General features: G+C 47.3%; 1 pseudogene across 1 annotated transcript; it reads right to left on the reverse strand.

The window, feature by feature from the left end:
- Positions 1–1,782: 1,782 nt before the first annotated feature.
- Positions 1,783–6,832, reverse strand: LOC309853304 (leukocyte immunoglobulin-like receptor subfamily A member 6; annotated as a pseudogene). The gene is made up of 7 exons (XR_014316605.1): positions 6,778–6,832; positions 6,292–6,327; positions 5,829–6,111; positions 5,382–5,684; positions 4,864–5,159; positions 4,363–4,665; positions 1,783–2,361 (listed from the first exon to the last, which is right to left on the reverse strand). The product of XR_014316605.1 is annotated as a leukocyte immunoglobulin-like receptor subfamily A member 6 (transcript).
- Between the last annotated feature and the right edge of the window lie 9,029 nt (positions 6,833–15,861).

Raw genomic sequence — 15,861 nt, forward strand, 5'->3', positions numbered from 1 at the left:
CTCCCATTATTTATGGGGTTGAAGTTAGTCAGTTGTGCTTAAAAAATGACTGGTCAGGAAGATTCAAATTAAAACCACATTGAGATACCACCTTACACTAGTTAGAATAGCCAAAATTAACAAGACAGGAAACTACATATGTTGGAGAGGATGTGGAGAAAGGGGAACCCTCCTACACTGTTGGTGGGAACGCAAGTTGGTGCAGCCTCTTTGGAGAACAGTGTGGAGATTCCTCAAGAAATTAAAAAGAGAGCTTCCCTATGACCTTGCAATTGCACTACTGTGTATTGACCCCAAAGATACAGATGTAGTGAAAAGAAGGGCCATCTGTACCCCAATGTTTATAGCAGCAATGGCCACGGTCGCCAAACTGTGGAAAGAACCAAGGTGCCCTTCAACGGACGAATGGATAAGGAAGATGTGGTCCATATACACTATGGAGTATTATGCCTCCATCAGAAAGGATGAATACTCAACTTTTGTAGCAACATGGACGGGACTGGAAGAGATTATGCTGAATGAAGTAAGTCAAGCAGAGAGAGTCAATTATCATATGGTTTCACTTATTTGTGGAGCATAGCAAATAGCATGGAGGACTGGGGAGATGGAGAGGAGAAGGGAGTTGAGGGAAATTGGAAAGGGAGGTGAATCATGAGAGACTATGGACTCTGAAAAACAATCTGAGGGTTTTGAAGGGACGGGGAGTGGGAGGTTGGGGGAACCAGGTGGTGGGTATTAGAGAGGGCATGGTTTGCATGGAGCAGTGGGTGTGGTGCAAAAACAATGAATACTGTTATGCTGAAATAAATAAATTAATTAAATTTTTTTAAAAATGACTGGTCTCTTCATGAACATTATGTATGTGATGGATTAATCCTGTATGCAGGGTTCTTGACATATGCTTTCCTATACACGATGTAGAGGATGAAATTGATCTGTACATTGCTGGTGGTTTAAGTTTGTGATTTTTCAACCTTAAAACATCCCATTCCACATTTGCCATTAAATACTAATTATGTGGGATTGAACTCTATGGTTTGTGTCTACACTGAGCAACACACTTGTCAATATTCTCCCGCAGGTGCCCATGCCTACACACATGGTTTCCTCTAGGGTGTGGACCCCTGGGGCAGAGCTGCACCCTTGCTTTCACCAGGTGATTCTGATCTGATCCCCAACTTGGTCTTAGCAATTTATACGCCTATCAGGAATGTACTGAAGTTCTAAGTACACAGTATTTTCTCCAACGATGGATATTGCCATTGTGTTCTCTTGCCTGTCCTATGGTTGTAGTAGGATTTTGTGTGTCACAGTTCCCTGAAACCGTGGCATTACACTGAGCTGGAAAATACCAGGATGTTTACAATACAGGGAGGCATACGTGCACCTTGAGATCACCAGTGAGGTGACCACAGCTGGATCACACACACTCATGAAGACGGTGTATCCATGACTCCCACCGGGGCGCACAGTGCGTTCACACGGCTCCTTGATGTTGCCCATGATGGGAGTGTTTACACCAAAGATATGGGCAAATACTATGAATCACAACTTAAAACACACACACACACACACACACACACACACACACACACACATTTAATCCATAGAGTCAGTGTAGCAGCTCCCCACCTGGCTACACCTCAAACGCCCCTGAGCTCACTCAAACTGATGGTGTTTCTGGAATATTCCACCAGGTGTCACCAGATGAGGACAGAGGAACTCTGTGAGTCCAGAAAGGGTTCAGGGAATGGTTTGGGATTCATCTGCTACAACATGGTCCAAATTTTCACCCACTTATTTACTTATGAAAACAGAGTCTGTGATTTGGGCTGAAGGGATGGAGGACAATAGTGCACATCAGGGAAGGTAGAAATGGAAAGTGAAGGAAAATAAATCCCACGAAGGTGGACCAGAGCTGCGGCTGTCGGAAGGTATGAACCAGCCCCGCTGTGTAACCCTTAAATGACAGGGATGAGGAAAGAAGGGGCAGTCAAGGATGTCCAACAATGCAGGAGGGAAAGCACCACAGGTCACAGCGGGGGAGTCCCGGACAGGGAGCAGCCCAGACATGTCCTGCACCTGAACCATGCTCCCCCTGGATGTTGTCAGCAGATAGATCAGTGAGCGTGAACTGCAGGCTTTCCTACAGATCCCTCTGGGCACCCGGGATGCATGCCCACAGCTCTGACACATGGAATGGTGGCTTTGTTCCCCCTCGTGTTTAGCTCCTGGCTGTGTCTGGGGTCCTTCTCTGGCTGTGCTGAGCCTCTAGCAGCAGAATCCCAAGGACCACCAGGATCAAGACAGCTATGCCCATGTGGGTCAGATTCTCCACCGTGTAATCTCTGGGATCCGAGGCTAGAAATGAGGACAGAGAGGTTGCAGAGGTCAGAGAGGACCCATATCCTGCATGTCCACCCAGGGAACCTGCTTTCCCAGACAGGACACCCCCTCCATACAAGCCCCATCACTGAGAATTTCTCCTACTCTCCGCTGCTTGGGTCTGAGTTGTTTTGGGGTGGGCTCACGGTGCCAGCTGCTTCTGCAGGGACGATGGAAGCAGATGGAAGGAGCTAGAGACCCCCGTCCAGCCTGTCCTCTGCTCTGTATCTCTATCCCTCAGTCTGTCACTATGTGGTTTTTGTACAGTTCCTGAACTAGCCCTTCTCTGCACTAGGGGGCTTTCCTCTGCTCTCCTCACTGGATTTCTTCAGCCTCCTTGTTCTCTTTGATTTCAGACTCTGCTTCTGAGTTACTCAGGATAGATTCTGGCTGTGCCCCACCAGCTCAGGGTTGCAGAGAAAAATGGCCTCCCAGCACAGAAATCATCATGTCTTCGCATGTTCTCTGCTCAGTCTGGGACACAAGACCTTCTGGGCTCATGTTCCTGTAAATAACAGTTCCCACTTATTGAGTAGCTGAGGTTCCAGCTGCATCCATGGATGAGGGCTTGGTGCCAGGGGCTCCTGACTTTCAGGAGCACAGAGGGGCCTGATGTCTGGGGTCGGGTCCCTGTCCCTCCATGTCAACCAGCTCCCTTCCTTCAGGGTCTGCACTTTCTTCTGTACCTACAGTATTCCTCCTTGGATGTGTTCATTCATTCATTCTTCATTTACTTACAGATACCCACAGTGCCAGACAGACACACACACACACACACACAGAGAGAGAGAGAGAGACAGACAGACAGAGAGAGAGAGAGAGATCTGTGTGCACACATCTAGAACAGACATATAAATATGTATCCACAAAAGGTGACGGTCAGGCACTGGGTCATAGGAACACTGTTATTGCTCGCATGCAGTGTGGATGGAGATGGGAAGAAGAGCTACATAAGTAAATAAACAAATAAGTAATAAATAAATGAACAAACATGGAGGCTTAAGTGGGTAGGAGAAGAATAAATGAAACAAAATGGGATTGGGAGGGAGACAAACCATAAGTGACTCTTAATCTCACAAAACAAACTGAGGGTTGCTGGGGGGAGGGGGTTTGGAGAAGGGGGTGGGATTATGGACATTGGGGAGGGTATGTGCTTTGGTGAGTGCTGTGAAGTGTGTAAACCTGGTGATTCACAGACCTGTACCCCTGGGGATAAAAATATATGTTTATAAAAAATAAAAAATTTTAAAAAAATTAATAAATGAACAAAAAATAAATGAGACTCGTTGAAAACATGCTAAGACCCAGGAGTGCCCAGAGCTTGTGCCCCACAAGAACCCTGTGAATCCATGTAACCCCAATGCACACAGGAGAAGGAAGACTGGTTTCTGAGTCTGGTGTCCCTGTTACCTGGGTTCCCTTTGTCGTCATCTACAGGTGCTTCTCTAGAAGGTGTGAGAAGCAGACACAGGGACACTGGACCAGGGGCCACACACAACGCAGAGTGGACACCAGTGCAGATAGACATGGGGTGCATCCTCCATGGGGACTCCCGTGAGCAGGGATCTACCCTCCTGGGTCTCAGGTGTGCACCAAGGGGCATGGAGGCCCCCAGGAGAGCACGGGGTGGGCAGCAGAGCAGTGCCCGCAGGTGGGGAGGTTTTTGTCCAGGAGAGTGCCCCGTAGGGCTGACACCATGGATCGGATTCTGCTATGGAGGGACAGGAGGTGAGTGGGAGGTGCTGTCCACTCACCATCATCCTCGCTCACCCCCCATGCAGCCATTACTCCTTACTCTGCTGAGACTGAAGGATGGGGGACCCCGGGTGCACACTGTGGATCTTCCCAACCTCTCCAAGGCAGGACTCTCCTCTGTGGAGCCCCCGTGACCCCCACATGTGTTACTGTGTCAGGCTTTCCTGAGACGTGTGTCCTGAGCTGACAGAGCTCAGACAGCACAGGGTCAGGGTCCCTCACCTGAGACCAGTAGCTCCAGGGGGTCACTGGGCTGTGACAACAGGTAGTGGGAGGTGCTGGCAGAGCCATAGCATCTGTAGGTCCCCCTGTGGACTGAGGTCACAGGACTCATGGAGAATTCAGCCTGGTGCTGCCCAGCTCAGTACTATGATATAAGACTTAGCAGGTGATTGACTGTCCCCTCTTTGGACAGAAGGAAAGTGTCCACAGGGCTCCATGACTGACACAGCAGGGTCACATTCTCTCATGGGGCCGCCATTGGTCCTGGTTGCACCGAGAGGGAGGGTGTGTGGGGCAGCTGTCCTAGAGAGAGGATGGGCAGGTGAGGGGCTGTCCAGCCCTTGCTCTGAACTGAGTCTGTTTGTGTCCTCTGAGTCTGTCCCTTCCCATCACCCCCCCTCCCTGGGGAGCCTCCACCCCTGGTCCAGACCACCACCACCTGAGCTCCCCAGCAGGACCTGTGCAGAGTCTGGGCTCCTAACTAATGCTGTGAGCCCTCACCTGCGAGCAGGATGTCCAGGGGGTCACTTGGGGCCGACCACTCAGAAGAGACTGTGTGTCCACCATAGCACGTGTACCGGCCTCTGAGAGCAGGTCTCACCGGGCCTAGGGGAAGTCTGCTCCAGAGAGCCCAGCCTGGGGCTGCCAGCCAAGCTGCTAGGGAGGGCCACATGCTCCATCCTTCGATAGAGCGAATCTGTCATAGCCGACATCAGAGCGACACTGGAGAGTCAGGCTCTGTCCAGAGGTCACAACAGGGCCCTGCTGGGTCAGGAGGGAGGGCTTCCCCGACACACCTGGGAGAGACCAGCCCTGGATGGCAGGGGTGGCTTCTCTCCAAACCTCCCTTCTCCCGTCCTGACCCCCAGGTCTCACTGTCCATCACCTTCAGTGACTGACCTGCGAGTCCCCGTGGTCCCCTCACCCACACTCTCATTGGAGCTCCCCTGAGAGAAGAGTCCCCATTAACCTGTCTGGTGCCTCAGAACAGGAATGAGGCACCAGTCAGACATTCTTACCTGAGACCAGCAGCTCCAGGGGGTCACTGGGGTCTGACCACACCAGGGGGGTGTTGCTGTAATAGCCGTAGCATGTGAACCTCCACCTGCGGCTGAAGGTCACAGGGCCCACAGGGAATAGGGCCTGAGTCCACCCATGGGGGGCTGGCTGGGAGTTCAGGGTCCAGGAGGACTGACACTCTCCTTCCTTCATCAGGACGAACCCATGGAATCCCATCCGTGAGGCACACTGGAGGGTCACATTCCCTCCTGAGGTCACGACAGGACTGGGCAGGGCTGAGAGGCTGGGTTTGCCCTGGGATCCTAGGAGAGGAGGAGGGCGACATGTGAAATGGGGCTCAGATCCCCCACATTATCCCCAGGCTGGGCTGTGAGAGGGAGACCCCTGAGAGACCACCCCCTCCCTTAGGGCAAAGCCTGAGTCTGAGACACTGAGTGGGCTCACACCTGTCACCACCAGCTCCAGGGGGCACTGTACTCTGACTAGCCGGTGGGACTGAAGTAGTTACAGTGATATCTTCCTGCATGTACATCTGTCATGTATGTGATGGAGAAGTTGGCCTTGTCCCCAGGATCCAGTGTCTTCTCTCTGTCCCAGGTCCTTGACTCTCCTTCTTACGCAGGTGGTACTCCTGGGCCTCCAAGCCCCCCTGATACCAGATGGTCACAGGTGTCCCCCAGGGTGTCACAGAGCCTGGTTCAGCCCAGATGGTGGGTTTGGGGAGGGTCCCTGGAAGGAAACAGAGGCTGGGACAGAGACCTTCCCCTCCCCCAGGTCTCAGCTCAGCCCCAAACTCCCAGACATTCCCCTTGGTCAGTCCAGAACTTCTATTCTCCATCCCCCGTTGCCTGGTGGGTGACTGTTGTCCCCACTGAGGAGGTGGGACTAGAACCCTGGGGACAGACTCACCTGTCTGCGCTCTGGTCTTGGGGCCCACACTCAGCCCTGGAAGAGAGTCCCTGTGAGAGGTTTGCCCTGAATCCTTGCAGAACCCCTCCTGTCCTAGAGCCTCATGAGCCTGGGGCCTGGGAGAGACCAGGGTCTAACTGTGGAGCAGTTCCTCCCAGACTAGGGTGTCCCCTCCCCTCCTCATATCTCACCAAGACAGAGCAGGGCAGTGAGGATGGGGGGTCATGGCGTCTCCTCTCCCTGGTTCTGGCTGTGCAGACGGAGGCCCCACTGTGATCACGGAACCGACAGACACACAGGATGTGGCCACGGGCAGGCATGTCCTGCCTGTCACAGGGTTGTCACGTCAGCAGTCCCACAGGAAGGGGAACAGCCCCTCCCGAGACCCAGCCTAGCTCTGGTGTCCATGATGGTGCGGCAGGTGGACCCTGAGGCTTCCTGAGGCGCCCCATCGAGGTGAGGGGACCAGGGCAGGTCCTTCCCTACCAGAGGTAGCCCATTTGGTTTCCTTCTTCTTCAGCACATCCGGGGTCCCCACCATGGCAATGTTCCCCAGACCCCAGGAATGCTGCAAAGGATGTGGGTTCCTGCTGCCCTGTGGAGGTCATGTCAGCACCGACATACCTATGACAAATCTGCTCGGCTCAGGATGAAATCATGGTGGCAATGAGGCCAGAGGAGAAATAGGGGCAAATAGGGAAGGAAAGTAGATGCCCCTCTCCTGGCCCTGGAGCGTGGGCTTTCTTTCTGCACAGCCTCTGTGGACTTCTCTATTTTCCTCTGACACTGTCCACTTCCCCTTCCTGGGAGCACAACTCTGAGTCTGGGCTGGCTCCTCTATCCCTTGATCCAGGGACAGAGACATCCTCCCCACATCTGGTGTCCTCTCCCTGAGCTGTAGGGAGCAATTCATGGGTGAGTGCTGTGATTTGGGGGAAAAAAGCTGATTCTCATGTGAATACTACTGCCGTGTCCACTGCCCTGGAGACCTTGTGCACATCACCTGGAGTTGCCACATTCTAGCAGGCAGTAAGGGTATCGAGTTTCTGGGTGACTATGGAATCAGCGTGACCCTCCACCATTTGTGGGGTGGCCACTGGCATGTCTCTGCCCTCTGCCCCAGCCCAGAGGTCAACCCTGAGCCACATCCCCTCTGTGTGTGTGTGTAATGGTTCTGTCCCGTGGACCCACCCTCCACTGGCGTCTGCCCATGTGTGGTTGTGCGGTTCCCATGGGAGCCATCCCTGATGGACACATTCCTGTTCAGATGTTAAGTTCGGAGAGTGGATGCACAGGACACGGCGACAGGGACCATTCACCCCTTACAGTCCTGAAATCAGAGCAGCTCTGGAAGCAACTATCTCTGGAACTCAGGGGTGTGGGAGGTGAGTGTCCAACAGGAATGGACATCAGAGAGTGACCCCGATATGTAAGGAGTGCTATGGAAGACTGGGTGCAGAGTGGTCCATCATCGTCCAGGTCGTGGAACAGCAGGAATGTGGGAAACGCATTTTGCACTAAGAACGTGAAATATTGAAGGGAAGAGACAAGAAGGTGGGAGAGTGGGGGACCCCGTCTCATCCGGTCCCTTGAATTTAGCTACATAACTATCAATTCTGCACAACATGAATTCAACCAGAGATCCAAGCAAAAAACATACCTGGAACTCTACAAGTAGAGAAGTGAGCGCTTTTTTCAAGGTGGGATGTCCAGAGACGTGAATCTGAGGGGAGATAACAAAGACAAATGGAGGGGGGAGGGAGCCTCCATGTGTCCTCCACCAAGAAGTGTTATAGCCCCGAGGGCAAAATATGAACCCTTGGAAATCTCCTACAGTGAGAGATATGGCTGCCTGAAAGAGGTCTTGGGATGAAACAGAGAGACTTCTAGGTGGGTCAGTGTGGTCTCTAGATCCCAGGAGCCTCAAAATAACATAGTGCCTAGGTAGTAGAGTTCCCAAGCAGCAGAGCAGGGAAACTGATTATGGAGAGTGAGCCCAGGGGTGGGGGGAACTCTCAGCTTGATTCACCACAAACCCTGAGCTGTGCCAACTGGGGGGACTGCTCTCAGCCTGAGCACCCTGCAGAGGACTAGAACATGGGGACATTCCACCATCCTCCGGGATGGGCAAAATGGGTCCACTCCCAACTGGGCAACAGATCTGAGGGTGATAGCCCAGTAAAGGACAGTACAGAGCTGCCCTCTGCCTTCCCCCAGGAGGGGCAGAGCTTGTGCACTCCATACGGTGACTGCTCTCAGTTCCAGTACCCTACAAAGGACAGTATCGTGGGACCCTCCACTTTCTCCAGAAGGATCACTGTGGGCGTGCACCGCAGCAGTCTGCTGAGTTTGGCACACATAAAAGTCAGGACCTTTTTTTTTAAGATTTTATTTATTTATTTGACAGATTAAGAGATATTGAACACCAGTGGGGTTAGGGGTTGGCAGCAGGGAGAGGGAGAGGGAGAAGGAGGCTCCCCATGGAGCAGGAAGCCTGATCCAGTGTTCTTTTTTTTTTTTTTTTAATTTTATTTCTTTTCAGCATAACAGTATTCATTGTTTTTGCACCACACCCAGTGCTCCATGCAATCCGTGCCCTCTCCAATACCCACCACCTGGTTCCCCCAACATCCCACCCCCCAGCCCCTTCAAAGCCCTCAGGTTGTTTTTCAGAGTCCATAGTCTCTCTGGGTTCACCTCGGACAAGGGGAGATGGAGAGGAGAAGTCAGGACCTTTTATCCCAGAGGGTTCACTAAAGGGAGGGCACTTTTCAGCTCTGGACTGCAGATTGGGGCACAGCCATTTTTATTTTGATCCTCTAAAGAGCCACAGAAAGCCTTCAGGGGAAAAAGGCACACGGAGAACCAGCATAAACTGAGCCTAGCACACTGTCAAGGGGCAGTGAACTCCCGCCCCAGCGAGGACATCTGAGAAGCAGCATCACAGCAGGCCCCTCCCCCAGATGACACAGGTGCACAAGTTAATGGATTCCAGAAAAGTGCAAAATCAAAAGCTTCTGCACAGCAAAGAAAAGAGTCGAAAAAAACAAAGAGGCAATCCACGGAATGGGAAGAAGATATTTGCAAATGACAGTACAGACAAAAGGTTGATATCCAGGATCTATAATGAACTCCTCAAACTCAACACACACAAAACAGATAATCATATCAAAAAATGGGCAAAAGATATGAACAGAGACTTCTCTAATGAAGACATACAAATGGCTATCAGACACATGAAAAAATGTTCATCATAACTAGCACTCAGGGAGATTCAAATTAAAACCACACTGAGATATCACCTTACACCAGTTAGAATGGCCAAAATTAACAAAACAGGAAACAACGTGTGTTGGAGAGGATGTGGAGAAAGGGGAACCCTCTTACAGTTGGTGGAAATGCAAGTTGGTGCAGACACTTTGGAGAACAGTGTGGAAATTCCTCCAGAAATTAAAAATACAACTTCCTTATGACCCTGCAATTGCACTACTGGGTATTGACCCCAAAGATACAGATGGAGTGAAAAGAAGGGCCATCTGTACCCCAATGTTTATAGCAGCAATGGCCACGGTCACCAAACTGTGGAAAGAACCAAGGTATCCTTCAATGGATGAATGGATAAGGAAAATGTGGTTCATATACACTATGGAGTATTATGCCTCCATCAGAAGGATTAATACCCCACTTTTGTAACAACATGGACGGGACTGGAAGAGATTATGCTGAGTGAAATCAATCAAGCAGAAAGAGTCAATTATCATATGGTTTCACTTATTTGTGGAGCATAACCAATAGCATGGAGAACATGGGGAGTTAGAGAGGATAAGGGAGTTGGGGTAAATTGGAAGGGGAGGTGAACCATGAGAGACTATGGACTCTGAAAAACAATCTGAGGGGTTTGAAGTGGCGGGGGGAGTGGGAGGTTGGGGTACCAGGTGGTGGGTATTATAGAGGGCACGGATTAAATGGAGCACGGGGTGTGGTGAAAAAATAATGAATACTGTTATGCTGAAAATAAATAAATTTAATTTTTTAAAAATGTCTATACTGCCTAGAGCAATCTATACTTTTAAAGCCATTCCGATCAAAATTCCACCAGTATTCTTCAAAGAGCTGGAGCAAATAATCCTAAAATTTCTATGGAACCAGAAGAGACCCAGAATCGCTAAGGAAATGTTGAAAAAAAAAAATAAAACGGGGGCATCATGTTACCTGAATTTCAAGCTTTACTACAAAGCTGTGATCACCAAGACAGCATGGCACTGGCATAAAAACAGACACATAGACCAGTGGAACAGAGTAGAGAGCCCAGATATGGACCCTCAACTCTATGGTCAAATAATCTACGACAAAATGGGAAAAAATATACAGTGGAAAAAAGACAGTCTCTTCAAATGGTGCTGGGAAAACTGGGCAGCTATATGTAGAAGAATGAAACTTGACCATTCTCTTACACCATACACAAAGATAAATTCAAAATGGATTAAAGATCTCAATGTGAGACAGGAATCCATCAGAATCCTAGAGGTATGCATCCCTTCTGATGGAGGCATAATACTCCATAGTGTATATGGACCACATCTTCCTTATACATTTGTCCGTTGAAGGGCATCTTGGTTCTTTCCACAGTTTGGCAACGGTGGCCATTGCTGCTATAAACATTGGGGTACAGATGGCCCTTCTTTTCACTACATCTGTATCTTTGGGGTCAATACCCAGGAGTGCAATGGCAGGGTCATAGGGAAGCTCTATTTTTAATTTCTTGAGGAATCTCCACACTGTTTCCAAAGTGGCTGCACCAACTTGCATTCCCACCAACAGCGGAAGAGGGTTTCGCTTTCTCCACAACCCCTCCAACTCACATTGTTTCCTGCCTTGCTAATTTTGGCCATTCTAACTGGTGTAAGGTGATACCTCAATGTGGATTTAATTTAAATTTCCCTGATGGCTAGTGATAATGAACATTTTTTCATGTGTCTGAAAGCCATTTGTATGTCTTCATTGGAGAAGTATCTGTTCATATCTTCTGCCTATTTCTTGATATGATTATCTGTTTTGTGTGTGTTGAGTCTGAGAAGTTCTTTATAGATCCTGGATATCAACCTTTTGTCGGAACTGTCATTTGCAAATATCTTCTCCCAAATCGTGGGTTGCCTCATTGTTTTCTTGACTGTTTCCTTTGCTGTGCAGAAGCTTTTGATATTGAAGATGTCCCAAAAGTTCATTTTTGCTTTTGTTTCCTTTCCTTTGGAGACATATCTTGAAACAAGTTGCTATGGCTGATATCGAAGCAGTTACTGCCTATGCTCTCCTCTAGGATTCTGTTGGATTCCTGTCTCACGTTGAGGTCTTGTTTCTCTTTTTAATTATTTTCCTATTTAGCCAACATGTATTTAAGTCATTTTTAAACTTTCATTACTTTTTTTTATTTTTTATAAACATATATTTTTATCCCCAGGGGTACAGGACTGTGAATCACCAGGTTTACACACTTCACAGCACTCACCAAAGCACATACCCTCCCCAATGTCCATAATCCCACCCCCTTCTCCCAAACCCCCTCCCCCCAGCAACCCTCAGTTTGTTTTGTGAGATTAACAGTCACTTATGGTTTGTCTCCCTCCCAATCCCATCTTGTTTCATTGATTCTTCTCCTACCCACTTAAGCCCCCATGTTGCATCACCACTTCCTCATATCAGGGAGATCATATGATAGTTGTCTTTCTCTGCTTGACTTATTTCGCTAAGCATGATATGCTCTAGTTCCATCCATGTTGTGGCAAATGGCAAGATTTCATTTCTTTTGATGGCTGCATAGTATTCCATTGTGTATATATACCATATCTTCTTGATCCATTCATCTGTTGATGGACATCTAGGTTCTTTCCATAGTTTGGCTATTGTGGACATTGCTGCTATAAACATTCGGGTGCACGTGCCCCTTTGGATCACCACATTTGTATCTTTAGGGTAAATACCCAGTAGTGCAAGTGCTGGGTCATAGGGCAGTTCTATTTTCAACATTTTGAGAAACCTCCGTGCTGTTTTCCAGAGTAGCTGCACCAGCTTGCATTCCCACCAACAGTGTAGGAGGGTTCCCCTTTCTCCGCATCCTCACCAGCATCTGTCATTTCCTGACTTGTTGATTTTAGCCATTCTGACTGGTGTGAGGTGATATCTCATTGTGGTTTTGATTTGTATTTCCCTGATGCCGAGTGATATGGAGCACTTTTTCATGTGTCTGTTGGCCATCTGGATGTCTTCTTTGCAGAAATGTCTGTTCATGTCCTCTGCCCATTTCTTGATTGGATTATTTGTTCTTTGGGTGTTGAGTTTGCTAAGTTCTTTATAGATTCTGGACACTAGTCCTTTATCTGATATGTCGTTTGCAAATATCTTCTCCCATTCTGTCAGTTGTCTTTTGATTTTGTTTCCTTTGCTGTGCAAAAGCTTTTGATCTTGATGAAATCCCAATAGTTCATTTTTGCCCTTGCTTCCCTTGCCTTTGGCGTTGTTCCTAGGAAGATGTTGCTGTGGCTGAGGTCGAAGGTTGCTGCTTGTGTTCTCCTCAAGGATTTTGATGGATTCATTTCGCACATTGAGGTCCTTCATCCATTTTGAGTCTATTTTTGTGTGTGGTGTAAGGAAATGGTCCAATTTCATTTTTCTGCATGTGGCTGTCCAGTTTTCCCAGCAACATTTATTGAAGAGGCTGTCTTTTTTCCATTGGACTTTCTTTCCTGCTTTGTCGTAGATTAGTTGACCATAGAGTTGAGGGTCTATTTCTGGGCTCTCTATTCTGTTCCATTGATCTATGTGTCTGTTTTTGTGCCAGTACCATGCTGTCTGGATGATGACAGCTTTGTAATAGAGCTTGAAGTCCAGAATTGTGATGCCACCAACGTTGGCTTTCTTTTTCAATATCCCTTTGGCTATTCGAGGTCTTTTCTGGTTCCATATAAATTTTAGAATTATTTGTTCCATTTCTTTGAAAAAGATGGATGGTACTTTGATAGGAATTGCATGAAATGTGTAGATTGCTTTAGGTAGCATAGACATTTTCACAATATATATTTTTCCAATCCAGGAGCATGGAACATTTTTCCATTTCTTTGTGTCTTCCTCAATTTCTTTCATGAGTACTTTATAGTTTTCTGAGTATAGATTCTGTGCCTCTTTGGTTAGGTTTATTCCTAGGTATCTTATGGTTTGGGGTGCAATTGTAAATGGGATTGACTCCTTAATTTCTCTTTCTTCTGTCTTGCTGTTGGTGTAGAGAAATGCAACTGATTTCTGTGCATTGATTTTATATCCTGACACTTTACTGAATTCCTGTACAAGTTCTAGCAGTTTTGGAGTGGAGTCTTTTGGGTTTTCCACATATAGTATCATATCATCTGCGAAGAGTGATAATTTGACTTCTTCTTTGCCAATTTGGATGCCTTTAATTTCCTTTTGTTGTCTGATTGCTGAGGCTAGGACCTCTAGTACTATGTTGAATAGCAGTGGTGATAATAGACATCCCTGCCGTGTTCCTGACCTTAGCGGAAAAGCTTTCAGTTTTTCTCCATTGAGAATGATATTTGCGGTGGGTTTTTCATAGATGGCTTTGATGATATTGAGGTATGTGCCCTCTATCCCTACACTTTGAAGAGTTTTGATCAGGAAGGGATGCTGTACTTTGTCAAATGCTTTTTCAGCATCTATTGAGAGTATCATATGGTTCTTGTTCTTTCTTTTATTGATGTGTTGTATCACATTGACTGATTTGCAGATGTTGAACCAACCTTGCAGCCCTGGAATAAATCCCACTTGGTCGTGGTGAATCTTTTCATTGTTTTTTTTTTTAAGATTTTATTTATTTATTTGCTAGAGAGTGAGAGAGCACAAGCAGGGGAGGCAGCAGAGGGACAGGGAAAAGAAGGCTCTGTGTGGGCAGGGAACACTACATGGGGTGTGACCCCAAGACTGTGAGCTCATGACCTGAGTGGAAGTCAGATGATTAACAACTGAGCCACCCTGGCGTCCCTCCTTTATAAATTTTTTTAAATTTTTTTTAATTTTATTTTCAGCTTAATAGTATTCATTGTTTTTGCACCACACCCAGTGCTCCATGCAATCCATGCCCTCTCCAACACCCACCACCTGGCTTCCCCAACCCCCCACCTCCCGCCCCTTCAAAACCCTCAGATTGTTTTTCAGAATTAAAAAATTTGATTTTATTTTTTTAGTGTTCCAAGATTCATTGTTTATCACCATACCAAGAGCTCCAGGCATAACATGCCCTCCTTAATACCCATCATCAGGCTCACCTAACCGCCCACCTCCTTCCCCTCCAAAACCCTTGGTTTGTTTCTCAGAGTCCACAGTCTCTCATGGTTCATCTCCCCCTCTCCTTTTCAATTTGGGCAATACATCTTTATATTATTTTTTATTTTTTTTATTCATTTCATTTATTTTTTCATTTAAATTCAATTAGCCAAGGTATAGTACATCATTAGTTTTTATACAATGTTCAGTGAATCATTCAAAACCCCAAAGATACAGATGTAGTGAAAAGAAGGGCCATCTGTACCCCAATGTTTATAGCAGCAATGGCCACTGTCGCCAAACTGTGGAAAGAACCAAGATGCCCTTCAATGGACGAATGGATAAGGAAAATGTGGTCCATATACACTATGGAGTATTATGCCTCCATCAGAAAGGATGAATACCCAGCTGTTGTAGCAACATGGACAGGACTGGAAGAGATTATGCTGAGTGAAATAAGTCAAGCAGAAAGAGTCAATTATCATATGGTTTCACTTATTTGTGGAGCATAACAAATAACATGAGGACATGGGGAGATAGAGAGGAGAAGGGAGTTGGGGGAAATTGGAAGGGGAGGTGAACCATGGGAGACTATGGACTCTGAAAAGCAATCTGAGGGTTTTGAAGGGGTGGGGGATGGGAGGTTGGGGTACCAGGTGATGGGCATTATAGAGGGCATGGATTGCATGGAGCACTGGGTGTGGTGAAAAAATAATGAATACTGTTATGCTGAAAATAAATTAAAAAATAAAAAAAATTTTAAAAACTGTGACATTTTGGAGCAATACAAGTATTATTCTATCCATTTCAGTGCTTCTCCTTTGTTTTGTTTCATTTAATTAGTCGGTACCTCCAATTATGAGTTGATTGCTGTGCTGAAAACAAATGGTCAGAAAAACGTACTTGGAACGTTCCCCATCTCAGAGAGAAGGAATTCAAGTTCTCACAGTCATATTATTTATATATATTTTTTATATTTATATATAAATTTTTTTATTATGTCGTGTTGGTACTTCGCTTGTTTTTGATGGAGTGTTCCATGATTCATTGTTTACATATAACATCCAAGCCAGTGCTCACTGCAACACATGCTGTCCTCAATACCCTCCACCGGGCTAATCCATTACCCCAAACCCTTACCCTCTGAAATGCTCGGTTTGTTTCCCAGAGTCCAGAGTCTCTCATGGTTTGTATCCCCCTCTGATTCCCACCACCACCTTTATCTTCCCCTTCCTTCTCCTAATGTCCTTCGTGCTATTC

The sequence above is a fragment of the Mustela nivalis genome, assembly GCF_964662115.1.
Source record: "Mustela nivalis genome assembly, chromosome: 18".
Lineage (NCBI taxonomy): Eukaryota > Metazoa > Chordata > Mammalia > Carnivora > Mustelidae > Mustela > Mustela nivalis.